This window comes from Eschrichtius robustus, chromosome 11 (assembly GCF_028021215.1).
Source record: "Eschrichtius robustus isolate mEscRob2 chromosome 11, mEscRob2.pri, whole genome shotgun sequence".
Taxonomy (NCBI): Eukaryota; Metazoa; Chordata; class Mammalia; order Artiodactyla; family Eschrichtiidae; genus Eschrichtius; species Eschrichtius robustus.
Window position 1 is genome coordinate 42,083,292 of NC_090834.1, and position 27,239 is coordinate 42,110,530.

Genomic DNA, 27,239 nt, shown 5'->3' on the forward strand with positions numbered 1-27,239 from the left:
CACAGGGTTTGTGTGTCTGCATCCTACCAGGCACCTTTTATGGAAATATAATACATGAAACCATTTGCCTCAGAATCTATTTGGATCTGAGCCTCAGGGGTTGTGCTGAGTGGGAGTAACCACAATGTAAACCAGAGTTTTTGATATGCTAATGCTTGTTCTGAGCTGGGCTGGATTGTTTTCTGCCTCCCCAGGGACAGGACCAGGCAGGTGTTAACAGGGCCCTGGAACTGAGAGCCTGCAGGAAAGAGGCTTATGAAGAGAAAAGATAGAAGCGGTTACTGATTTATTTGTGTTTTAGAGAAACTGAGAAGGAAATAAGATGAAGCAGCAGGGTGACAGAAAGCCCTGATTGAGAGAAGTAGGGATGACTTGGCAGCTCCTAGAACAAGCCTGGCCCAGAGAAGGCTTTTAATGACCATTTGCTGCATGAGTGTGGAGTGAAAGGCTTCTGAGGTGGAGAAAAAAGAGAGGCTTTGGGGATGCCCAATGAGTATCTCATGCTTTGGAAGGAAGGGCAACCAGTTCCAAGCAAATTGGGTATCAAAGGACTGTCCAGGGGACCCACAGCATCAGAAGGGATTTGTGGCCTCTGGGTCAAGAGGAAATGAGAGGGGAAATTAACTCTTACAGGGTCTGGCCCATAGACTAACAACAAAGTGTTGAGGTCCCCCAGGGTTAACAGATAAAGAAGACAGAGAAGATTAGTGAAAAGAGTAGGGCCTTTAGAGTGAGTCAAACTACTGATAGTTTCCCCACTACATCACTTAATGCTGTGTGACGTTATGCAAATTACTTAACTACTCTGAGCCACAGTTTCTCCGTATATTTATTAAACATTCACCAACAGATATTTATTGAACATGCACCAACAATTTACTGAGCATCTATTACATGAGCCAGACAGTTGGATACTGTGGTGAACAGACCCGTTTCTTGTCCAGATGCATCTAACAATCTGGTAGGGAAGGCAGACAAGAGAACAGGACAAGACAAAGGCAGATGGTGCTAAGTGCTGTGAAGAAAGTAAACAGGGTAAAGGATGGAGGGTCATTTGGAGAGGGATAAGGAAAGCATCTGTGAGGAGGGATCTTGGAACTGAGCTCCGAATGGTGGGAGGAGCCGACTCTGCAGGAGAACGCTCTAGGCAGAGGGAAGAGCCAGTGCAAAGACCCCCAAACAGCAGTGAGCTGGACAGGTGTACAGAACAGAAGGATGTTCTGTAGACCTGTGGATGGGGAACAGTGAGCCAAGAGGAGATGGACTGAGGTCAGGTGAGAGGCAGACTCCTTGAGAAGGAGTCTGAATTTTGTAAGAGGAGAATAACTCCCATTTCCGGGAGCGTGAAGACAGGCAGGGCTGGAGCTGCTCCAGTGGAGGACACAGTGCAGGGCAGACTCTGAGGGCAGAGGCGGTGAAGAAGTGTGTGTGAAAGAGGTGCTGGTGGGACTTGAGATTCTTAGAATGCCTCCTGGATGTCAGCTGGAGCTGAATAGGTAGGAACCCCTGCCAGAGAAAAAATAAAACATTTGAAATCTGGTCTAGGACAGAACCTTTTTTTCTTTTTTTTGGCCTCGTAGTATGCCATGTGGGATCTTAGTTCCCCGGGGCCCTAGGCAGTGAAAGCGCCGAGTCCTAACCACTGGACCACCAGGAAATTCCCAGAACCTTTTTGATTAATATAATTCAAAATCTACTTCTGGGAAGAAATGAGTGTTCCTGATAAAATGCTTAACTAATCAATTTTCTGATCAGTTTTAACTAGATTAAACTTTGTTCTGGGAATCTAATCACCTAACCTCCTACTTGCCAGTTGTCTTACTGTTTAGCCAAATGTTTAGCCAAATAATCTTTCTTTTCTTTTTGTATTGTAGTCCAATAATGATGTAACTATTCTCTTCTCCTAAAAAAAAACCCTACCAAAAGTGAATCTTTGAATTCGTCGACTGGAGGCCTTTTCACTTGCCACAAGATTGTAATAAAACACTGACCTGTGCTTTCAATGGAATTTTCTGAAAAGTTGTCTGTAACACCCTGGTGTGGTAGCCAGTAGATGTGTGAAGACTTCTTCAAGTATTCTGTGAGCCCGTGGCCCCTTCGCCCCCTGAGCTCCTTGTAGCTCCTGTGCTGTCTCTGGCTGCACATGGCCTTAGCTGTGGGACTTCTGCTAAAATCCAGCTCCTATGAGCCCTTGTGATTTGGTGAGGAGTGAGAGGAAGGCTATTATGCATTGAATTGTGTCCCCCCCATTATGAGGTACTGGAGTCCTAACCTCAGTACCTCATAACGCCATCTCATCTGGAGGTAAGTTCTTTACAGAGGTCATCAAGTTAAAATGAAATCATTAAGGTGGGCCCTAATCTAATATGACTAGCTTCCTTATAAAAAGGGGAAATTTGGAGGCAGACCTATACCCAAGAAGAACCATGTGAAGATGAAGGCAGAGATTAGGGTGATGCTTCTACAAGCTAGGGTACACCAAAGATTTCCAGCAAATCACCAGAAGCTAGAGGAAAAGCATGGAACAGCTCATGACCCCCTGAAGGAACCAACCCTGCTGACACCTTGGGTTTCGAACTTCTAGCCTCCAGAGCTATGAGACAATGCACTTCTGTTTAAGCCACCCAGTATGTGGTATTTTGTTATGGCAGCGCTAGCAAACTAATAGGAGGACTTTAAAGGGAACATATATAAAACATGATTCTCAAAGCCTCCTTCAGCATCCCCAGCATGGAGTAGCACAGAATCTTCGACCTACCTTGTCCTAGCCTCTCTCTTTCTTTCTGGCTCTTTCTCCATCTCCCTTACACCCCATCTCCTCCCAACTCCACCCCTTCTCCCTCTTTCTTCTCTCGTCTCCTCAGAAAAAAACAAAATTTCTTTTCTTATATCATGCATAAGGGTCTCGCACCCACCTGAAATAGCTTATCAAATTTTAAAGTAAATTTTGTATACAATTATAATAAATGCCCACAATCCTTAAGGTAAAGCTTGATGAAGCCCAGCTTTCCTGCTGAGGCTTCCCTCCTTCCCCCACCCCCCAACGGTGGATCCTAGACACTCAGTACACTGCCCATGTCCTTCAGAGCTGCCACTTCCCAATCCTTGAGGTTCTCCATTCATCCAGAGAGGCCCTTTTCATTTTAATCACCCAAGGAAAACATGCTGAAGATATTTCTTTAAATGTGGGGGATTAGCAAAGATTAAGGTATCTTTCCATTGCTTTTTTTCAGCTCCTGACTTCATGTTGACATGGGAGCAGAGAATGCCTCTGGATTTTTGTCCACTCTTCTTATTCCTGAGAGTGGCTCCCACCGCCCAAACTTCTAGAAGGGAATGATGACCCTTCTCCGTAAAGGCTCTTTTCCTCAGCACTGGTTCTGTGAGGTAATTAAAGCAGAAAAATGGGTGTCACATGGGTTGAGTTAAATTTGACACAGAGCTAGACCTTGAGAGTTAGCATACAAGGAGAAAATTGCATAGAATTCAAAATAGCATAGAAAGTCTCTTATAAACTATCATTTTGGAGACTGAAATGCTATTTTTCATTAAGTCCAACACAACCGTTGCATCCTATACAGAAGTAAACTGCCATTCCTTCAGATGAAGTAGCTGCCTTTTAGACAGACAAGCATTGTACTGTGTCTTTTTATCTAGCATCACATTTAGAATGGCAAGTATCTCAAACTGAAGCTGACTGAGGGAGCCTGAGATTCATGTCTCCCATCTCACATTCCTTCTGGAGCACATTTATTACATAGACTGGTTTATTAAGCAGAATTGCCCACAGTATTTAAATGGTTGTTCTCTCTCTTGAACCCCAAGTTCATAGGGTTTGATTTGCTTCATAATGAGCCTTCACCATATAGTAATTCAGATAAATTTTTATCATCTTAAAAACCCATTCAGAATTTGTCTTTAGGTGAAAATCACCTTTAAGTGGAATTTTGTTAAAAAAGGAGGAATAACTGACTTTACTTTCAGTGGTGTCAGCTGCATCAGACTGATTTGCAAGAGACCAAACCTCCCACTGACAAACAAACAAACAACAGAAAGGCTATACTTTAAAAACAGCTGAAGAAATTACAGTGTTACTGTGGAAGCCAGGACTTGAGGGGACAAGGTCTCTGAGTGAAGAGGAAACTCTGGTTGAGGTGAGCCTGATATTTTACCCTCTCCTCAAGGGATTTGCCAGCTCATAATTAGTTTAGGTTGAGAGACTGAGAAGCCAAGCAGAAAGCAATGCAGTGGTTAAGCAGAGCTTTGAGCACAAATTGAAGTTCAGGACCACCAAGGGAGCCAGGATAGAAGGACCAAGAGAGAAGGGAGCACAGTGAAGTGATTTTGACAATCTGAGATGCTTTTCTCCTCAAAGCATTTGTCTATTCATAAGTTGCATGGTGTCATGCTGATTAGCCAAGCAGAAAGCGTCAGATAAGAGGCTGAGAACTTAGGCAGGCTTCAGCCATCTCAGCATGGTAAGGAGAGGGAACCTGGGAATCTTAGGCTTCCATTTGTCATTTTGAGAGCTGTGCCCCAGAAATAAGGGCAAATATGAAAGAGACTCGGTGTTACAAAAATTGAAATTCAGCTTGAAATCAGTTCAATCCCCATTTGGACTGCCTTGGAGAAGTAATTTGGGCTGTAAATTTACAGTAGGTGACTGTTGCCCACTGACCTCTGGTTACAAAAATAAGCAGAGGCTCTAAGGCAGCCCTAGAAGGCAGCCCTTTGCAGGAATTCTGAAAGAATGGCTGTGCTCGTCCCCAAGTTCAGCAGCACTTGCCCCTGTTTAGGTACCACTCGGAGTGTGATATGAAAAGAGGCTTTAAGATGTATCTTTGTCCTCAAGGCATTTGCCATCTATGGGGTGGATGAGTGGGGGTGGGGAGGGGAGGAGACCAACCAAAGAGTGTGACAAGTGCTCTGAAATAATGAATTAAAAAGATGTCCTGGGAGCTTAGGGGATGGGGCACCTAATCTACTCTTGAAGTATGTGTGTTGGGGGCAGGAGGGGAGAGGCTTCCCAAAGAAAGTGACACCTCAGCTGAGTCCAAATGACCAGTAGGATTTTCCCAGATGAAGAAGGTGAAGTGTATTAAAAGCAGGGGGAATAACATGTGCAAAGAAAAAGAGAGCATGACTTGTCCAGCCAACAGCAAATAATTCCGTCTGATGAACTTACACAGTACCATGAGGGGAGAATCAAGAGAGAAAGCTGGAGAGAGAGGCAGGAACCAGATCATGAACCGGAAGTGAAGGAGAACCTCAAGCCGTGCTCAGCAATTTTAACAGTCTACTTGAAATGGTACACTTACCTAGGGCAGTGCAGCACAGGACCACATCATTTTGTTCCTTCTAGAAGCAGTGGTTATCTCATATGATGAACTCTAATTGCCAAGTGCACATGTCTTTGATGAATAAACTGATCAATAAAGAGGCTAATATTGCAGTACAGGTGGCATGTTATCATAGCTTGAATTGGTGAGCAGCCTTGTAAAGGGAACAGATATGAAAGATATTTGGGAGCTAGACCTGGCTGATTGGCCTTCGTGAGTGAGGGCGAGGGAGGAATTAAGGATGACACCTCGGTTTCTAGCTTGGGCAATTAGACTAATTTTCTTATGAAAAATAATTTTAATCAGTGCCTTATTTATCTGCCTTCTAGAGTGAAAGCATCTTAGATGAAGAAATCCAAAACCACAAAAATGTATTGAATACTGGCTACTTGTCAGACACCTCTATTATCCCATTCTTTCCTCACAACAACCCAAAGAGGTTAGTACTATTATATTTTACCATTTGAAAGATAAGAAAACCTGTTCTAGATCCCCCAAATTGTAAATGGATGACTTAGAATTTGAGTCCAAGTGTATCTTACCCTAGAACCCAAACTCTTAATATTAAACTTTTTTAGGTGATCGTACTTGGATTTGAACATTAAGCTGCTTTGAGTTCGTTCTTGAATCCACCCAATTTGATGTGACTCATAGAGCTGACCCCACAAGTGATGGAATCGGTGTTTGTAGGTCCTCTTACGCTGGGAGCCTTGGATGCTGTGTAGACGGAAACTGTGCCAGTGGTTAAGTGGGCTGAGCCCTGAGAATGGAAATCCAGGGGCCTGGGGCTGGTTCTTAGCCCCCGTCCCCTCTGTGGGTCCCATCTGGGGAGGCTCAGGAACAGGAGCTCTGCCCAGCCATTTAGCACTTCTGCCGAGGAGCCGCACTTGCCATGGAAACCAATTAGTGTCAGCTGGGTGCAGGTGCTGTTCCCCGGGCTGTGACCATAAACAGCGCTCAGCAGCGTGTGCAGGGAACTCATTACATTGGCACTTCCATCCCATCTCTCTTCCTCCAGAAAGGGGACCCGGAAACGCTCTATCGCATCCCTCTCCGAAAGGACAGCAGGCCCCTTCTCTCTCTAGCCCTTCAATGGCAGACAGGCACATTTTAATCAGTACGGCCCTACGACTCCCAGATGTCTTCAGACTCCTCCTGGATTCATTGGCTGGGTCTCCGGGCCCAAACCAGGCAATGACCCTAATGATCCTGATAATAATCATTCCCATAATCACAGCTTAGAATTTGCAAAACACTTTCACTTGGATGAGCTCCTGTCATCTTCACCGCAGGGCAGGGTGGGTATTAACATTGCCCTTGCAGCGGAGGAAACCAAGACAGAGCGGTGAAATGACACTGGTCAGTGACCACTTCAGGGCAAGCGCTGCTCTCACAGGATCGCCTTAGAACCCAGGGTCAGTGAAGGCAGGGCACCCTAGCCTCGGGTACCAGCCAGGAGTGGGGGTGTGGTGGATTCTCAGGGGCTGCTGCTGTGGGTGATTCCTTGGCAAAGGAGAACTTCTGAGCTGTTCTCCTTTGGTGCCCAGGGCTCATTTGAGGAGCTGCCTGGGCCCAGCCCAAATCTGTCTGCACAAGGCTACCCCAGTCTCTTCTGCAGGTTAGAGGGCCAAGAATCTTCACCCACAGCTGTTGGGACAGGTCTAGACCCCTCCTAGTTCACCTCAGAGAGGAATGTCAGCCATCCCCAATGCCAGGCTGACAGGCTGCTCTTCAAAACAGCCTCAGGAGAGAGAGGCCTGGAAGTGGTACCTGTCGTCTTTCTCACCCCTGGGAGCTTTTCACATCAAGGTTGAATGGAATCTAATACAGGGTGGGCAAACTGAAGCACGTTCTCCTGTAGAGGTGATGATTGCTCCCCTCCCCCTGCATGGTTATTTGGATGAGGCTTACAAGTCCACTTGAAAGATATATGTTTCTGTCTGCAAGCAAAGCGGCATGCCAGGTCCCTGCCCTGGGCCCCCAACGCTCTTTGTGAGGTCTGTGTCTGTCAAAGACACCTCTCATCACCTTGGATTAAGTCCCCTGCCCCTGAGCCAGTTTTTATATATTCCCAACATTCCAGGAAATGGAAGGAAGGCGGGAAGGAAGGGAAGGAATAAAGGGGTCAGGGGCCCTGGTCAATTCCATTACTTGGGTCTATAGGGGCAGCAGTACAACTTTAGGTTCAAGAAACCTGGTGTTGAATCCTGGTTCTGCCACTTAGTTCTGTGTTCGTGAACAAGTTTTTTCACATTTTGGAGTTTGGATTCCTTAGCTATAAAATGGGGATATTAATACCGGCTCAGCCTGACTCAGAAAGATGTTGTGAGGACTGCGTACCATAAAACAAGGTAAAGTGCTTCAGTGTAAGCCTGGGACAGCCTCATTGCTAGGACTTGCCCTATCGGCAGTTCTGATGGGGAGGTCTACGTTACCAAGCCCAGTTGGGCATGGAGCTGGGGAAAGCAGAAAAGAAGCAGTGGGTTGGTGGGCTTCAATTCAGGAAGACAGGCAGGCCTGGGGCATCAGGATAGAGGAAAGCCATGCCCACAATTTCAGCTTTTCTCTGGGCCTTAAATTTTGCACAAATGGCTATCTGCCACGATTATGATCTTACTGAGCCTCAAGTGATTCTGGAAGGAGAAACCTCTAAGTGGCAGCTCCACAGGAGTTAAGGGACAGGGCTGGGACTAAACTCTATGCCTCCTGAGGCTTATGCCTGTACCCTTTCTCCATATCAGTCACCCTGATAGGGAGGGACATTTTGATTTGGGGATAGAGCAAGGAAAGTTGAGATTATTTTGGAGAATGGGCCACTTCAGGGAGATTAGGCCTGGGCTAAGAGGAGCTGTAGCGAGACTTGTCTAAGAACCATGGCATAAGATGAGGGCCCTGGGAATCTGAACAGGAAGTAGGGGAGAAAGTAGAGAAATGTACTCATTCATTCCTTGGTTCAGCCATTCATTCATTCTGATAGGTCTTCCAGACAAGTGAGAACTGGGATGTTCAGATCCAGACTGGCAACTTGGGGGTGGGAGAAGCTCACGGAGTGGGGTGGGGACGAAGGGAGGGATGGCAATGCTCTTAGAGCTGCGAACAGGGGTTGACAGAGCATCAGCGTGAGTCTGAAACAATAAGCAAAGCCAGGCAGATGTGCAACCAGTTCACCAACCCAAAGGGACTGGTCAGAGAAAGATCTAGTTCCCAGGGCTCAGGACTGAAACACAAAGCTCCAGAGCAGAGTGAGAAAGTCTTAAAGGCTGGAGCTGGGCAGGGAGAAGATAGCCTGGGGGAGCTCCCTGAGTACAGGGGTTGAAGGGTGAGAAAGAGCTGGAGAGGTGAGAAGTCAGATGGAAAGGATGCCAAGGTAAGGCTTTAGATTTATTCCTGGGACACTGGGCACCATAGGAAGGTTTCCACAAGGGAAGGGACATGATTGGGGTTGCATTCTAGAAAGACCACTCTGGCTGCGGCAGGAGTCACTGGAGGAGGACCAGTAATTAGAAGGCTGCTGAGGGTCTTATTTGATTCAGTGACAATGGTGAGAGAGAGAAATGAGAGGTGTGAAGAGGCAGAATCCACCCGGCTTAGGAATACTTTGAATATAAGATGACGTGTGAAGCAGAGGGCAATGTCCAGAATGACTTCCAGATTTACTGACCTGGAGACCAGAGAACTTGATTCAGAACCCCCAGCAGGCCATTATTTTCAAACTTTCACAACACAGATCCCCTTGTTGGCCTCAGTTTCTACTTCTCAAAACAGGAAAGTTGATCTGGAGTAGGGATTTTCTAATTATAGTCCCCAGGGCCATCCTGCTGGGTGTGGCTGGATTCAGAAGATCTGGCTCATGTGCTGTGACATTAGGCAGGACACAGTATTTCTGAACCTGGGTCTTCATTTGTATAAGTGGAGATAATTGTCCATTTATTCAAGAAATAGACACACTTGGCAAGAGATGAAAAAACTGAAACTTGGTTTGTGCCTCAGGGAACTCACAGCCCAGGAAGAGAAGCAGACATATAAACAAATTATTATAATACAAAGGAGCTTAGTGAGTGCCATGAAGATGTAAAATGTAGACGGAGGGAGGTGGTCCAAAGAAGGCAGGGACAAGTGAGTGCAGGGGCGGCATCTAGAGATAGGACGAGGGTAGCCAGGTAGATGCCGAGAGAGCAAGCTCTGCCTTGAAAAAATCAGACTGAGCCTTGTCTCCCCTCTCCCAACCCTTTGTTGCCCTTCCTTGACCCTTACCTCTCCCTTCTGCCATCTAAATAGCAATCCTCTTCCTTACCTGCAAGTGAGGCTCTGAGGGATTTCTCAGAAAGCAAGACTTTGATCAAGTCCATATTATTAACACCCAGCATCATGAGGTGGACACACCAATGGTGGAAGTCCAGGCATCCGAGACTCCACCTTCCTTCCATAAGGTGATACTGACATATGGAGACTAGGTTGTGCAGGTTCTGGAGAGCTGACACTGCATTTAGTTCATAGTTGTATCCCCAATGCCTCACACCATGACTGGGACATGGTAGGTGACCAATACTTGTGTGTTGAATAAATAAAGCTCCACAGAATCTTTCAACTTCAAAGGGTCAGTGGCTCATTTATTTCCCAGCCTCCAAGCAGAGCTGCCTCTCAACCACCACACCTCGACCGTTCAGGCTCTTTAACAGATTTAATGGCACCCACCTAAGAAATAGGCAAGGAAGGAGCACATCTCATTTTTTTTTCAGATTTTTTTTAATCGAAGTATAGTTAATTTACAATGTTTTGTTAGTTTCAAGTGTACAGCAAAGTGATTACATACATATTAAGTTATACATATATATTTATATAGATGTATTCTTTTTCAGATTCTTTTCCATTATAGGTTATTACAAGATATTATGTATAGTTCTCTGTGCTCTACAGTAGGTCCTTGTTGCTTACTTATTTTATATACAGTAGTGTGCATATGCTAATTCCAAATTCCTAATTTATCTCCCTCCACCCCTAGTCCCTCTAGTAACCATACGTTTGTTTTCTATGTCTGTGAGTCTATTTCTGTTTTGTAAATAAGTTCATTTGTCTCATTTCTTTTAGATTCCACATATAAGTGATATCATATGCTATTTGTCTTTCTGTCTGACTTACGTCACTTAATATAATCTCTAGGCCCATCCATGTTGCTGCAAATGGCATTATTTCATTCATTTCCATGGCTGAGTAATATTCCATTGTATCACATCTCATATTTCTAAACTTTATTTCATTTGATGAGTGCACATTGGGCACCTCCTCTGTGCCAGTCTCTGGACACAGAGACGAATGTGACCTCAAGAATGTCACAGCCTAGTTGGGGGACAGATATTGCATTCATAATTGCCATACAGCAGAGACCCAAGGAGGAAGGGATTGGCGATATAGGTGGGAGATGCTTGAGCTACATCTTGAAAAATGATAGGTGTTCAACAGGTGCCTAGGCTGGTGTGACCAGGGGAGAGAATATGGTAGCTAGGATAAGGGCATTTAAGACGACAGCTACCTATAAGTATAATGTTTACAGCAGTGCTACTCAAAGGGCTAAGGAACTCTCCCAGCACTGCTTCCTTCAACAAGGAAGTCTTATGATAAACAAACTGTTGGGCTGCATCCCATAGGCCTGCAAGGCTATACTTGCCCAGCTTCAACACTGAAGAAAGAGCCTGGAATCAGTAACAGAGACATCAGTGGTTTAATGGGTGGGGGAGCGTATATGTCTCAAGCAAGGTCCTGGAGTGACACCCCACCTTGTGTGGTGGATGGTGGGCAGGGCATGGCATGGCAGAAGTCTTCACTCCTGGGGTGGGGGAGATTGCCAGTTATAAGGGGAGTTGATGTCAGGTTGGCTCATCGGTTACCAGGGAAACCAGCAGAGGGGCATGCCTCTCACTGCCCCTTTGATAAGAACAGTCACTAACTGGGGCCTGGGGCGATTATGCAGGAAGGTCAGTGTTGTGAGTAAGGTGTAGGTGAAGCAGGCACTGGTCAGGCAGGGGATGTACAGGGAGTGAGAGAACAGCCGTCTTGAGTGGCCTCACCATACACCAACTGTCCTCTGAACTAAACTGTGTGTTTAGTGACCACTGATTTACATTCTGGCACAGGCTTCTCTATGGAATCAGTAACAAATGATTTGTAGACAGGGATTTTGCCCCCAGAAAAATCTTATGAGGTTGGCAGGTTAAGTATCCATATATTCATTTTACAGGATGGAAGTTAAAACTCAGAGAGGTTAAGGTTCAAGTCACACTGCAGGTCAGCAGTGAGGCTGGGATTTGGAGCTGGGAAGCCCCTCCTAGCCCTCCTCTTTTCTAGGCTGCATGGGAAAGCACCACTGACTGGTAAGAAGGCTTCATGTCCAGCACACCTCTAGAAACAAATGTCAGAAAGAGAATCTGGTATAGGTGGTCACATGTGTGACCTCAAACGGCCTTTCTCATGTTCCTCTGTCTCATATTCTTGCTGTATCATAAATAGAGGCAGGATGACTCTTCCTTTCCATCCATCCACCCTGGAGCCACCCCCACCTGCCATCCCAGGAGGCCTCCTCCAGCTCAGCCCTCTGCTTGAACACTTGACACTTCACTACCTGGAAGGGCTTGGCATCCACCCCGTGGGAGAGATTATCTCATAGATACAGCAAGCATCTCCTCAAAATAGGCTTCACTTTCAACAGATGCCATTCTGGGCATGTTGTTCTTACCCTGGCCAGGTGGGCCATGGTACTATGCTAGGATATGTAAGCTATCCTGTCTATTCCCTTAGAACACAGCTCCCTAGGCAGGGCCTTTTTTCTTCCCTCACCCCCCACCCCCCAGGTGAAGAAGCCAAGAGCAATTGGAGACAGCTATGGAAGAAGTCATACAGGCCAGGAGAGAAGGGACCTTCCAGCTCTCAGAAAGTATAAATCTGCAGTTATGATCTGGCCATTCCTCCAAGCAGCAAGCTAGTGGGGAAAGCTCCGGGGTCCAGCTCTGTGGTTTCCACAGCCATCTGACTGTGGGACATTCCATGAAACTGGAGTGAGCTGCAGAGGGTCAAGGGCTCTAAAGCCCAGCTTCCTGGAACACAGCCATGCATCTTGTCCTGGAGGGGTTCCTGCTTGGAAAGGAGCTCAAACACGGCCTCTCCCAGCTGCAGACCCTCGGCTGGGAAGAAGTCTGGGTCTCCAGACTTTTAGAAGCTGAGTCTGGGATGTCAGGAGGATAAAGAAGTAAACTATTAGACATTTATTTCTCCAAAGAAGATAGACAGATGACCAAAAAGCACATGAAAAGATGCTCAACATCACTAATTATTAGAGGAATGCACATCAAAACTACAATGAGGTATCACCTCACACTGGTCAGAATGGCCATCATCAAAATATCTAAAAACAATAAATGCTGGAATAGGTGTGGATAAAAGGGACCCCTCCTACACTGTTTGTGGGAATGTAAATTGGTTCAACCATTATGCAGAACAGTATGGAGGTTACTTTAAAAACTAAATATAGAACTACCATATGATCCAGCAATCCCACTCCTGGGTATATATCTGGAGAAAACCATAATTCGAAAAGATACATGCAACCCAAAGTTCATCGCAGCATTATTTACAATAGCCAAGACAGGGAAGCAACTTAAATTTTATCTATTGAAAGACGAATGGATAAAGAAGATGTGGGTCAAGACGGTGGAGCAGAAGGACGTGTACTCACTTCCTCTTGCAAGAGCACCAGAATCACAACTAACTGCTGAACAATCATTGACAGGAAGATGCTGGAACTCACCAAAAAAGATACCCCACATCCAAAGACAAAGGAAAAGTCGCAATGAGATGGTAGGAGGGGCAGAATCAAAATAAAATCAAATCCCATAACCACTAGGTGGGTGACTCACAAACTGTAGAACAATTATACCACAGAAGTCCACCCACTGGAGTGAAGGTACTGAGCCCCATGTCAGGCTTCCCAACCTGGGGGTCTAGCAATGGAAGGAGGAATTCCCAGAGAATCAGACTTTGAAGGCTAGCAGGATTTGATTGCAGGACTTTGACAAGACTGGGGGAAACAGAGACTCTCAGAGCACACACAAAGTAGTGTATGCATCAGGACCCAGGGGAAGGAGCACTGACCCCATAGGAGACTGAACCAGACCGACCTGCTAGTGGTGGAAGGTCTCCTGCAGAGGTGGGGGGTGGCTGTGGCTCACTGTGGGGACAAGGACACTGGCAGCAGAAGTTCTGGGAAGTATTCCTTGGCATGAGCCCTCCCAGAATCCACAATTAGCCCCACCAAATAGCTGGGTAGGCTCCAGTGCTGGGTTGCCTCAGGCCAAACAACCAACAGGGAGGGAACCCAGCCCCACCCATCAGCAGACAAGTGGATTAAAGCTTTACTGAGCTCTGCTCACCAGAGCAACACCGAGCTCTACTCACCACCAGTCCCTCCCAACAGGAAGCTTGCACAAGCCTCTGAGATAGCCTCATCCACCAGAGGGCAGACAGCAGAAGCAACAAGAACTACAGTTCTGCAGCCTGTGGAAAGAAAACCACATTCACAGAAAGAGAGACAAAATGAAAAGTCAGAGACTATGTACCAGATGAAGGAACAAGTAGAAACCCCAGAAAAACAACTAAATGAAGTGGAGATAGGCAACCTTCCAGAAAAAGAATTCAGAATAATAATAGTGAAGATGATTCAGGACCTCATAAAAAGAATGGAGGCAAAGATCGGAAAGATGCAAGAAATGTTTAACAAAGACCTAGAAGAATTAAAGAACAAACACCTAGAAAAATTAAAGAACAAGCAAACAGAGATGAACAATACAGTAACTGAAATGAAAAATACACTAGAAGGAATCAATAGCAGAATAACGGAGTCAGAAGAATGAATAAGTGACCTAGAAGATGGAATGGTGGAATTCAGTGCTGCAGAACATAATAAAGAAAAAAGAATGAAAAGAAATGAAGACAGCTTAAGAGACCTCTGGGACAACATTAAATGCAACAACATTCGCATTATAGGGGTCCCAGAAGGAGAAGAGAGGGAGAAAGGACCCGAGAAAATATTGTGAAAACTTACCTAACATGGGAAAGAAAATAGCCACCCAAGTCCAGGAAGTGCAGAGAGTCCCAAGCAGGATAAACTCAAGGAGAAACATGCTGAGACACATAGTAATCAAACTGGAAAAATTAAAGACAAAGAAAAGTTATTGAAAGCAACAAGGGAAAAATGACAAATAACATACAAGGGAAATCCCATAAGATTAACAGCTGATTTCTCAGCAGAAACTCTACAAGCCAGAAGGGAGTGGCATGATATATTTAAAGTGATGAAAGGGAAGAACCTACAATCAAGATCACTCTACCTGGCAAGGATCTAATTCAGATTCGTTGGAGAAAGCAAAAGTTTTACAGACAAGCAAAAGCAAAGAGAATTCAGCACCACCAAACCAGCTCTACAACAAATGCTAAAGGAACTTCTCTAAGTGGGAAATAAAAGAGAAGAAAAGGACCTACAAAAACAAACCCAAAACAATTAAGAAAATGGTCATAGGAACATACATACTGGTAATGACCTTAAATGTGAATGGATTAAATGCTCCAACCAAAAGACACAGGCTCGCTGAATGGATACAAAAATAAGACCCATATATATGCTGTCTACAAGAGACCCACTTCAGACTGAGGGACACATACAGACTGAAAGTGAGGGGATGGAAAAAGATATTCCATGCAAATGGAAATCAAAAGAAAGCTGGAGTAGCAATGCTCATATCAGACAAAATAGACTTTAAAATAAAGAATGTTACAAGAGACAAAGAAAGACACTACATAATGATCAAGGGATCAATCCAAGAAGAAGATATAACAATTTTAAATATTTATGCACCCAACATAGGAGCACCTCCATACACAAGGCAAATGCTAACAGCTAAAAAAGAGGAAATCGACAGTAACACAATAATAGTGGGGAATTTTAACACCTCACCTGCACCAATGGAGAGATCATCCAGACAGAAAATTAATAAGGAAACACAAGCTTTAAAAGACACAATAGAACAGATATATTTAATTGATATTTATAGGACATTCCATCCAAAAACAGCAGATTACACTTTCTTATCAAGTGCGCACGGAACATTCTCCAAGATAGATCACATCTTGGGTAACAAATCAAGTCTCAGTAAACTTAAGAAAATTGAAATCATATCAAGCATCATGTCTTACCACAACTCTATGAGATTAGAAATCAATTACAGGGGAAAAAACCTAAACACAAACATATGGAGGCTAAACAATATATTACTAAATAACCAAGAGATCACTGAAGAAATCAAAGAGGAAATAAAAAAAAAACCTAGAGACAAATGACCACAAAAACAAGACAATCCAAAACCTATGGGATACAGCAAAAGCAGTTCTAAGAAGGAAGTTTATAGCAATACAATCCTACCTCAAGGAACAAGAAAAATCTCAAATAAACAATCTAACCTTAAACCTAAAGGAACCAGAGAAAGAAGAAAAAACAAAACCAAAAGTTAGTAGAAGGAAAGATATCATAAAGATCAGAGCAGAAATAAATGAAATAGAAACAAAGAAAACAATAGCAAAGATCAATAAAACTAAAAGCTGGTTCTTTGAAAAGATAAACAAAATTGATAAATCTTTAGTCAGACTCATCAAGAAAAGGAGGGAGAGGACCCAAATCAATAAAGTTAGAAATGAAAAAGGAGAAGTTACAATGGACACCACAGAAATACAAAGCATCCTAAGAGACTACTACAAGCAACTCTATGCCAATAAAATGGACAACCTGGAAAAAATGGACAAATTCTTAGAAAGGTATAACTTTCCAAGACTGAACCAGGAAGATACAGAAAATATGAACAGACAAATCACAAGTAGTGTAATTGAAACTGTGATTAAAGATCTTCCAACAAACAAAAGAGCAGGACCAGATGGCTTCACGGGTGAATTCTATCAAACATTTAGAGAAGAGCTAACACCCATCCTTCTCAAATTTTTCTAAACAATTGCAGAGGAAGGAACACTGCCAAACTCATTCTATGAGGCCAACATGACCCTGATACCAAAACCAGACAAAGATACTACAAAAAAGAAAATTACAAACCAATACCACTGATGGATATAGATACAAAATTCCTCAAAAAAATACTAGCAAAGAGAATCCAGCAACAGATTACAAGGATCATACACCATGATCAAGTAGAACTTATCCCAGAGATGCAATGATTCTTCAATATATGCAAATCAATCAATGTGATACACCATATTAACAAATTGAAGAATAAAAACCATATGATCATCTCAGTAGATGCAGAAAAAGCTTTTGACAAAATTCAGCACCTATTTATGATAAGAACTCTCCAGAAAGTGGGCATAGAGGGAACCTACCTCAACATAATAAAGGCTGTGTACAACAAACCCACAGCAAACATCATTCTCAATGGTGAAAAACTGAAAGCATTTCCTCTAAGATCAGGAACAAGACAAGGATGTCCACTCTCACCACTATTATTCAACATAGTTTTGGAAGTCCTAGCCATGGCAATCAGAGAAGAAAAAGAAATAAAAGGAATACAAATTGGAAAAGAAGAAGTAAAACTGTCACTGTTTGCAGATGACATGACACTATACATAGATAACCCTAGAGATGCCACCAGAAAACTACTAGAGCTAATCAATGAATTTGGTAACGTTGCAGGATACAAAATTAATGCACAGAAATCTCTTGCATTCCTATACACTAACAACAAAAGATCAGAAAGAAAAATTAAGGAAACAATCCCATTCACCATTGCAAAAACAGAATAAAATACCTAGGAATAAACCTAGCTAAGGAGGTAAAAGACCTGTATGCAGAAAACTATAAGACACTGATGAAAGAAATCAAAGATGACACAAACAGATGGAGAGATATACTATGTTCTTGGATTGGAAGAATCAATAGTGTGAAAATGACTATAATACCTAAAGCAATCTACAGATTCAATGCAATCCCTAAAAAATTACCAATGGCATTTTTTTACAGGACTAGAACGAAAAATCTTAAAATTTGTATGGAGACACAAAAGGCCCCGAATAGCCAAAGCAATCTTGGGGGAAAAAAACGGGGCTGGAGGAATCAGATTCCCTGACTTCAGACTATACTACAAAGCTATAGCAATCAAGAAAATATGGTACTCACACAAAAACAGAAATATAGATCTATGGAACAAGCTAGAAAGCCCAGACATTAACCCATACACCTATGGTCAACTAATCTATGACAAAGGAGGCAAGGATATACAATGGAGAAAAGACAGTCTCTTCAATAAGTGGTGCTGGGAAAACTGGACAGCTACATGTAAAAGAATGAAATTAGAACACTCCCTAACACCATACACAAACATAAACTCAAAATGGATTACAGACCTAAATGTAAGACCAGACAGTATAAAACTCTTAGAGGAAAACATAGGAAGAACACTCTTTGACACAATCACAGCAAGATCTTTTTTGATCCACCTCCTAGAGTAATGGAAATAAAAACAAAAATAAACAAATGGAACCTAATGAAACTTAAAAGCTTTTGCAAAGCAAAGGAAACTACAAACAAGACGAAAAGACAACCCTCAGAATGGGAAAAAATATTTGCAAACGAATCAATGGCCAAAGGGTTAATCTCCAAAATATATAAACAGCTCATGCAGCTCAATATTTACAAAACAAACAAGCCAATCCAAAAATGGGCAGAAGACCCAAATAGGCATTTCTCCAAAGAAGACATACAGATGGCCAAGAAGTACATGAAAATCTGCTCAACATCACTAATTATTAGAGAAATGCAAATCAAAACTACAATGAGGTATCACCTCACACCATTTAGAATGGGCATCATCAGAAAATCTACAAACAACAAATGCTGGAGAGGGTGTGGAGAAAAGGGAACCCTCTTGCACTGTTGGTGAGAATGTAAATTGTTACAGCCACTATGGAGAAGGTATGGAGGTTCCTTAAAAAACTGAAAATAGAATTACCATATGACCCAGCAATCCCACTACTGGGCATATACCCAGAGAAAACCATAATCCAAAAAGACACATGCACCACAATGTTCATTGCGGTACAATTTACGATAGCCAGGTCATGGAAGCAACTTAAATGCCCATCGACAGATGAATGGGTAAAGAAGATGTGGTACATATATACAATGGAATATTACTCAGCCATATAAAGGAACGATATTGGGTCACTTGTAGAGACGTGGATGGACCTAGAGACTGTCATACAGAGTGAAGTAAATCAGGAGAAAAACAAATTTCATATATTAACGCATATATGTGGAATCTAGAAAAATGGTACAGATGAACCGGTTCGCAAGGCAGAAATAGAGACACAGATATAGAGAACAAACATATGGACACCAAGGGGGGATAGTGGGGGGTGGTGATGGGATGAATTGGGTGATTGGGATTGATATATATACACTAATATGTATAAAATAGATAACTAATAAGAACCTGATGTATAAAAAATATCTAAATAAAATTAAATTAAAAAAAAAGAAGAAGAAAATCCTTCCTTTTACAACAACATGAATGAAACTTGAGCGCATTATGCTAAGTGAAACAAGTCAGAGAGATAAAGACAGATACTGTATAATCTCATTTTCATGTGGAGTCTAAAACTGAGGTCATAGAAAAAGAGAGCATGTTTGTGTTTGCCAGGCGTAGGGGGCAGGGATGGGTTAAAAAAAAAAGGAGATGTGGTACATATGTACAATGGAATATTACTCAACCATAAAAAAGAATGAAATAATGCCATTTGCAGCAACATGGAAGGACCTAGAGATTATCATACTAAGTGAAGTAAGTCAGACAGGGAAAGACAAATATCATATGATATTGCTTATATGTGGAATCGAATTAAAAAAATGACACAAATGAACTTATTTCCAAAACAGAAACAGACTCACGGATCTTGAAATCAAACTTATATTTACCCAAGGGGAAACGTGGGAAAAAGTGATAAATTAAGATATTGGTATTAACATATACACACTACTATATATAAAATAGATAGCTAACAAGGACCTACCTTATAGCACAGGGAACTATATTCAATATTCTGTAATAACACTTATGGGAAAAGAATCTGAAAAAGAATGGCTATATATCTATTCTTTGTTGTATATATACATATATATATAAACCTGATTCACTTTGCTGTACACCTGCAACTAACACAACATTGTAAATCAACTCCAATAAAATTTTTTTTTAAATAATAGCATTTAATTTAAAAAATTTTTAAAAAGTAATAGCATTTAAAAATAATAGCATTTAAAATATTAGAGTGAGTCTTACTATATGCTATATATCTTCACCTTGGCCTGGAGTCCCATATTCTGAAACAGTATAATAGAGAAGGAAGAAGAATACTGGATGGCAGTTAGGAAATCTGAGCACCAACTCTGCTTTGACCAACCAGGGCAAATCCCTTAACCTCTCTGAGCCTCTGCTTTCTGTTATATAAAATGGGGATGCTATTAACAATTACAGCTGCCTCAGGAATGGGAGATGATCCCAACCAATGGCAAGGGCTATGGGAAGGCATCAGACTCCAGGTGGCCATCCCCCTGGCCACAGTGCCCGCCATATTATTTACCTCTCTGTTCTGTTTACTTAGATCCATTGGCCCCATGTACTGTGATTCTTCCTTTCCCTCTTTTCTTTAGAACAACCTTATGAGATCCTCCCATGCTGATAAATTTTGTTACTGAACCAAACTTGGGTCTGCTCGCTCATGCACAGTAAAGCCAATCTACTGACACCAGATTGTGGTGAAGAAGAGTGCAGTGTTTATTGCAGGGCACCAAGCAAGGAGTCCAAGGCAGCTAGTGCTCAAAACACTGGAACTCCCCGATGGGCTTTAGGGAAGCATTTTTAAAGGGAAGGTGAGGGAGGGGAGTCCCAAGGTAGTGATCAGCTTGTGCACAATTCTCTGATTGGTTGATGGTGAGGTAACAGGGTGATGTCACAGGGGTTAACATTACCAATCCTTAGGTGCCAGTAGGTCTGGGGACTATATGCTCACGGTCATCAAGGAGTTAATTTCTTCCATTTGGTGGTAGTTTTAGCGTCTGTAAAACAACTCAGGAAATGTGCATCTGATACTATTATCTAGGTACTTCAGAGAGGAGCTAAAGCAGAGGACCTGGGGGGAGGGATCTGTCCTGGGAAGGCCCCAAAGGGTTCTGCTCGGTTACAATTTCTCTCTTCATCCAGCTGTGACCATCTTGAAGTCAGGGTCCTCACCTTGTTTGTAATCACAGGGCCTAGCACAGTGCCTACCTGATCCAATAAGTGTCTGCTGGGTGAATGAAATTTTCTCCTGACAGAACCCCCATGTGTTGATTTTATATTTAACAGTGTTGATTTTATATTTAACAAAGTATTGATTTTATATTTAACATGCACGTATCTTAGGCTCACTGTGCCAGGCATTATTCTGAGCATTAAACATGCATTAGCTCATTTAGTAAGCATTATTGTTATACCTATTTTATGTATGTTTGATAATTCCAAAAGCTGGATCTCTCATTGGTCTATTTCTCTTGTCAATTTTTCTCTTGGTTTTGATCCTTTCTGTTCTTGATTCCTGGTATGTCTGATGATTTGGGATTGAATGCTAGTAATAGTGCGTGGAAAATGGTAGAAATAGTTCAAGGCTCTGGAGATGTTATCTTTCTCTAGAGAGGGTTTACTTTAGCTTCTGTAGGCAGTCAGGATAGAAGCAGGTCAGGTTCATAGATTCTGAGATTAAGCTGATGCTAAACTGTGCCTCAGTCTGTGATGACTGGTGTTTCCAATTCACCTTTGTTCCTAGGGTGTTACCTTTCAGTATGTTTATTAGGGTCTCTCCACCCTGGGGACAGATAATGCTAATTTTTAACTTCAAAACCTGAGTGACTACTGAAACCCTGCTCAGCTTCTCAGCTCCTTAGCTGTCATTTCCTGCTCTTGGCCTCTTGGCTGCTGCTGGAAACCAGCAAATACCTTAGGGAAAAAACTGGTTCCAAATGTTGGGCAAATTCCCCTTTTTCCTTCTCTTTGGAATTTTGACCATTTGAGTCCTAACTTCCTTGTTCTTGCCAATACCCTTTAAAAATTATATTTTATCTATATACAATATAATTTTAAATATATATATTTATGTAAGGGTATATGTATATATACACATATGCTCTTAAATAGGTATATTTAATATAACTTAAATATATAAAGTTCCTCTTTTATAATTTTTTTAGCAAGAGAGTTATTCTGATACAAACTAGTCCACCAGAGTTGGAAAAAGAAATACTTATCCTTATTTTATACATGAGGAAACGGAAGCATAGGAATGTTCAGTAACTTGCCAGATTACTATGTTTGAGCGAAACATTTACTCATTTATTTTAAAAAATATATTTACTAAGTACCCACCATGTATCAGACACTGTCTTGGGCACTGAGGACACAAAATTAATAAGCCAAGTCCTTGTGTTCCAAGATCTCAGTGTCGAATGGACATCACTTATAATTCAATGTAGCTGGTGCAATTACTGATGAAGGTATATGTGCTCCTGGAGCTCAGGCAAGGGTTTATCATGCTGACCTGCACTTCCTTCGCTACAGAAATTTCCTGCCTAGAATACAGTGAACTTCTTATGATCAGAGTCTGTGACTCTTTCACTTCTCAACCCCAGTGCCCCACACAGTGCCTGGGACAAGGCCGGTGCTCCATTAACATCCCTTGAATTGAGTTAAATTAATTCTCAAACAGGGAAGAAGAAAACTAAGATAACATAAAGGCCATAGGATAATGGAGATTATCTTAGTCTGACAGTCAGGAATCTCTGGTCTACCAACTAGGTCAGTAACTCTGTGTGAACATGGAAGTCACTTCGCCTGTCTGGGCCTGTTTCCTCATCTGCAGATTGGAGAGGTTGGACTGTATAACATCATAAGATCTCTTCTAGCAATAGGTCCCTGTAGCTGAGTGTGACCCAGAGAGGATGAATGACCACAGCCCACCCCATTGGGTCCCAATGTGCCCTGTTGGGCCTCAGTACTGGGCCAGACGGTCTGTCAGACAGAACCAGGTGACTGTTCCTACATCAGTCTCCCCTGCTTTCTCCCATGGAAAAACGTCGAGTGAAAAGTTTTTCCCGAGTTCACCTAGTAAATGTCGGAAGTCTTCTTGTGCACGAGAAGCCAGTCGGAGACAGGAGTAGTGCAGGAAAACGTTTCCTAGGTCCTCTTCCCCTGGCTCTGGCTCCAGTCAGCCTACTGTCCAAGCACAGAGTTTACTTTCCTGTTTGAGAAAATATGCTGTCTCTATGGCAGGCACAGTGCTCGCCCTGGCTTAAATATAGGAAGGAAGCCAATTCCCTTGCCTCGTCTGGCTGAGGGAGGCCCCTCTTTCCAGACACCCATCTCTCCATCTCCCTGGGATTTGGACATTCGCACCAAGGCATCCAGAGAAACAAGTGGACACAGATTCACCTTCAGCTGATTAGTGGGAGAGATCTGTATCCCCTGAGAGGGCACCTGCCCCCAGAAGGCTCTGTCAAAGCACAGAAGTACTGGCGCAAAAGAGCAAGGGATGGTGTAGAGATCCAGCCAGCTCGCCTCCTTTTATGGATAAAAGACTGGACCCGGAGAGGGCTGGTGGCCCTCCCAGGGCGACACCGTTGATTTGCAAGGTGGGGCAGAGAATTTAATATCACAATGAGACAGCTCAGCTGGCCCCCTGGGCTGGGAGCATGGCTTGACTTCATGATTGAGTCACACAACCAACTTTTGGGCCCTTTTCTCATCACAGGTCCTGCGGGCAGCAGAGCTCACCAGCCACTCAGCATTCCCGGGCTGGGTTCTCACCAAAACACTGAAGTCAGCCAGGGGCAGCATTTGGGCCCAATTATGTATTTCCAAACATCTAACTCCAGAAGTGGGAGGAGGGAGACAGGCAGCCAGGGTTGTTGTTGTGGATTATGCAGTTACTGACCTAAATTTCATATCGGGGGAAGAATTTTTAAAAAAAGAGGAAGAAGTGCCGCAGGTGACACTGACACGCCGGAGAAAGTACTGAGATGAAATGCCTGACTGGGGTCTTTGAAAATGTTGTCTGTTTTAATTGGGCATGTCTCTTCAGAACTAGCTGGTGGCAGACCCATCACGGGTGGCTTTTAACCAGTGCATCTGCACACTGAAGAAAGAGCACTGGGGTGGGGGCCAAGGGCGGGGAGATGTGATTCCAATTTGAAATACGATAATTTAGGAGAAGGACTTTATTTAAAACGAAATTGCCAGGCTCCTTCTGCTTTATGCCTTTGTGAGTAGGTTTTTCTAAGGAGAGAGAAACCCTTCTTCTCTTGAAGCAAGAGCCCAGAGTGATCTTCTGGCCCATTTTCTTCTTTTTTTCAGAATATATGTGTGTGTGGGTGTCCTTCCTTCCCAAGGTTCCCAGCAGCAGAGTTCACTGTTCCTGGCCCACGGGGTAGTGTAGAGATGTGACAGAGAGGTGCCTGACGCTCAGGGTGAACAGGAGGAGACATAGGAAGGGCCAGGCCTTGTCACTGCAGGGGCTAGGCAGGAGTGGAACAGCCATTGGCCTGGGACTCAGACCCTGGGACTCACAGCCAGGCCTGTGCCTTCCTCCTTTAACCTCAGGATAGAGAATCTCTGACCAGATGGGGGACAGGGGTTGCCCCTACATTCATTCATTCACTCGATAAATGTTGGTTGGACAGAGCTACTCATGGCTAAGCGCTGGAAGTCTCACCTTATCACATTAAGGGCTCCATTTCTGGCCTTAGTCAGAGGTCTAGGTCCTAAGTTCATCTTGGGACCACCCTGGAGCCGATGCAAACATTTGGGAAGGTCTCAGGACCAACAGTGGTACCTGGAGCTTATGAGCACCCAGCCATGGAGCACCCTGTGGACCGCTCACATCCTGAGGGCAGCCTCAGAGCCATTTGAGATTGAGAGACAGTTGTAGGGAGAGGTAAGAAGGGAGAAGGGAGAGATGTGGGATGGAGAGAGCACATGCTGTTAGCTACAGAGTCCAACCAACTCTCCGAGAGACTCTTTCAGGGCTGTTCCTGCAGCTTAATCGGCAAGCGGTGGGGAAGGGGCGAATTGCTACCTATCTCTGGATTTCTCATTTCTGATTTAAGTATATTCGAGCCTGATTCATTCAATAGTTATTTAATAAGCACCCATGGTGTGTCCGGGACTGCACCAGACTTGGTGGGACCTGTCCTTAAGGGGCTCACAGTGTAGTCAGGAGAACAGTTAGCCCTTGTGCCAACACATTTTTATCGAGTGCTCCCTTTGATCCAGGCCTGTGCTGGGTGATGGGCATATATCAACAAATAAACAGGCTTTCTGCCTTGAATTGAAGGTCTCTACATTCTTTTTTGTTTTTTTTTTTTACATTGAAGTTAGTTGATTTATAATGTTGTGTTAGTTTCAGATGTACAGTAAGGTGATTCAGTTATATATATATATTCTTTTTCAGATTCTTTTCCCTTATAGATTATTACAAAATATTGAGTGTAGTTCCCTGTGCTATACAGTAGGTCCTTGTTGGTTACCTATTTTATCTATAGTAGTGTGTATATGTTAATCCCAAACTCCTAAATCATCCCTCCCCCCTGAAGGTCTCTACATTCTGTTGTGGGAGGGGAATGCTGACAGTAAACATGTAAATAAATAAATAGCACATAACAAGAAACAAGAGAATTTCAGGTAGATAAGTGCTAAGAAGAAAATGTATGTGTTCGAGAGGGAGCAACTGGGGTGGGGTCTGTGTTAGACAAGAAGGTGGAGGAGGGCCTCTCCAGGCAGGTGACGATAAAGCTGAGAGATGGGAAGGTGCAGCCAGGAGGGTACCAGTGGGATTAGGCACATGGAAGAGCCAGGACAAAGGCCAAAAAGCAACCCATTCAGCATGTTTGAGGGGCAGCAAGAAGGTGAGTGTGGCTGGAGCAAAGTGAATAAGGGGACGCATGCAGAGATGACAGCAAAGTGGGAGACAGTGGTCGGCTTATGGAGAGCCTGGATTTTATTCCATGTATGATCCCATCAAGAAGTTGGTGGTCTATGTCTCTCTGCCTTGAATCTGGCTGCCTGACCAATAGAATTCAGGAGATGTGATGCTTAAGAGACTGGGGGCTTCCACTTCCTGTCCCTTAGAAACTTACCCTTGGAACCCAAACTGCAAGGAAATCCTAACAGCTCCTTGGAGAGGCCCACGCAGAGAGAAACAAGAGCTCCAACTGAGCTCTCAGACAACAGGCAGTATCAACATGTGAGCCATGGGAGTGGGCCATTCAAGAAGCGGACCCGGCTCAGTCTCCCAAGGCAATAGAAATAAAAGCAAAAATAAATAAATGGGACCTAACCAAACTTACAAGCTTTTGGGCAGCAAAGGAAACCATAAACAAAATGAAAAGACAACCTACAGTCTGGGAGAAAATATTTGCCAATGATGCGACTGAAAAGGGCTTAATTTCCAAAATATACAAACAGCTCATCCAACTCAATAACAAAAAAATGAACAACCCAATTGAGAAATGGGCAGAAGACCTAAATACATTTCACCAAAGATGACATACAGGTGGCCAACAGGCACGTGAGAAGATGCTCATCATTGCTAATTATTAGAGAAATGTAAATCAAAACTGCAATGAGGTATCACCTCACACCAGTCAGAATGGCCATCATCAAAAAGTCTACAAATAACAAATGTTGGAGAGGGTATGGAGAAAAACAGAACCCTCCTACACTGTTGGTGGAGAACAGTATGGAGGTTCCTTAAAAAGCTAAAAGTAGAGTTGCCACATGACCCAGCAATCCCACTCCTGGGCATATACCCTGAGAAAACTATAATTCAAAAACAAACATACACCCCTCTGTTTATAGCAGCACAATTTACAATAGCCAAGACATGGAAGCAACCTAAATGTCCATTGGCAGATGAATGGATAAAGAAGATGTGGTATACATATGCAATGGACTACTACTCAACCATGAAAAAGAATGAAATAATGCCATTTGCAGCAACATGGATGGACTTAGAGATTGTCATACTAAGTGAAGTAAGTCAGACAGAGAAAAACAAATATCATATGATATCACTTATATGTGGAATCTAAAATACGACACAGATGAGCCTATCTATAAAACAGAAACAGACTCACAGACATAGAGAACAGACTTGTGGTTGCCAAGTGGGGAGGGGCAGTGGGGGAAGGATAGATTGGGAGTTTGGGTTTAGCAGATGTGAACTATTATATGTAGAATGGATAAACAACAAGGTCTTACTGTATAGCACAGGGAACTATATTGAATATCCTGGGATAAACCATAGTGGAAAAGAATATGAAAAAGAATGTATATATATATATATATATATATATGTATAACTGAATCACTTTGCTGTACAGCAGAAATTAACACAACATTGTCAATCAACGATACTTGAATAAAATAAATTTAAAAAAAAGAAGAAGTGGACCCCTCACCCCAGTCAGGCACCCAGCTGACCCCACATGGAGCAGAGAAGCATTGTTCCTATGAGCCATGTGCTAATTGCCCACTCATGAGCAAAATTAATGATTGCTGCTGTTCAGTCCACTAAGTTTTGGGGTGGTTTGTTATGTAACAGATAACCCAAACAGATGGGAAACCAATAGAGCAGGAGTTTTTCAACAAAGTTTTTCTGTAAAAGGCTAGATGGTAAATATTGGGGGCCTAGCAGATCAAAGGGTCTCTGTGGCAACTACTCAGCTCTGCTGTTGCAGTGCAAAAGCAGTCATTGACAATACATAAATAAATG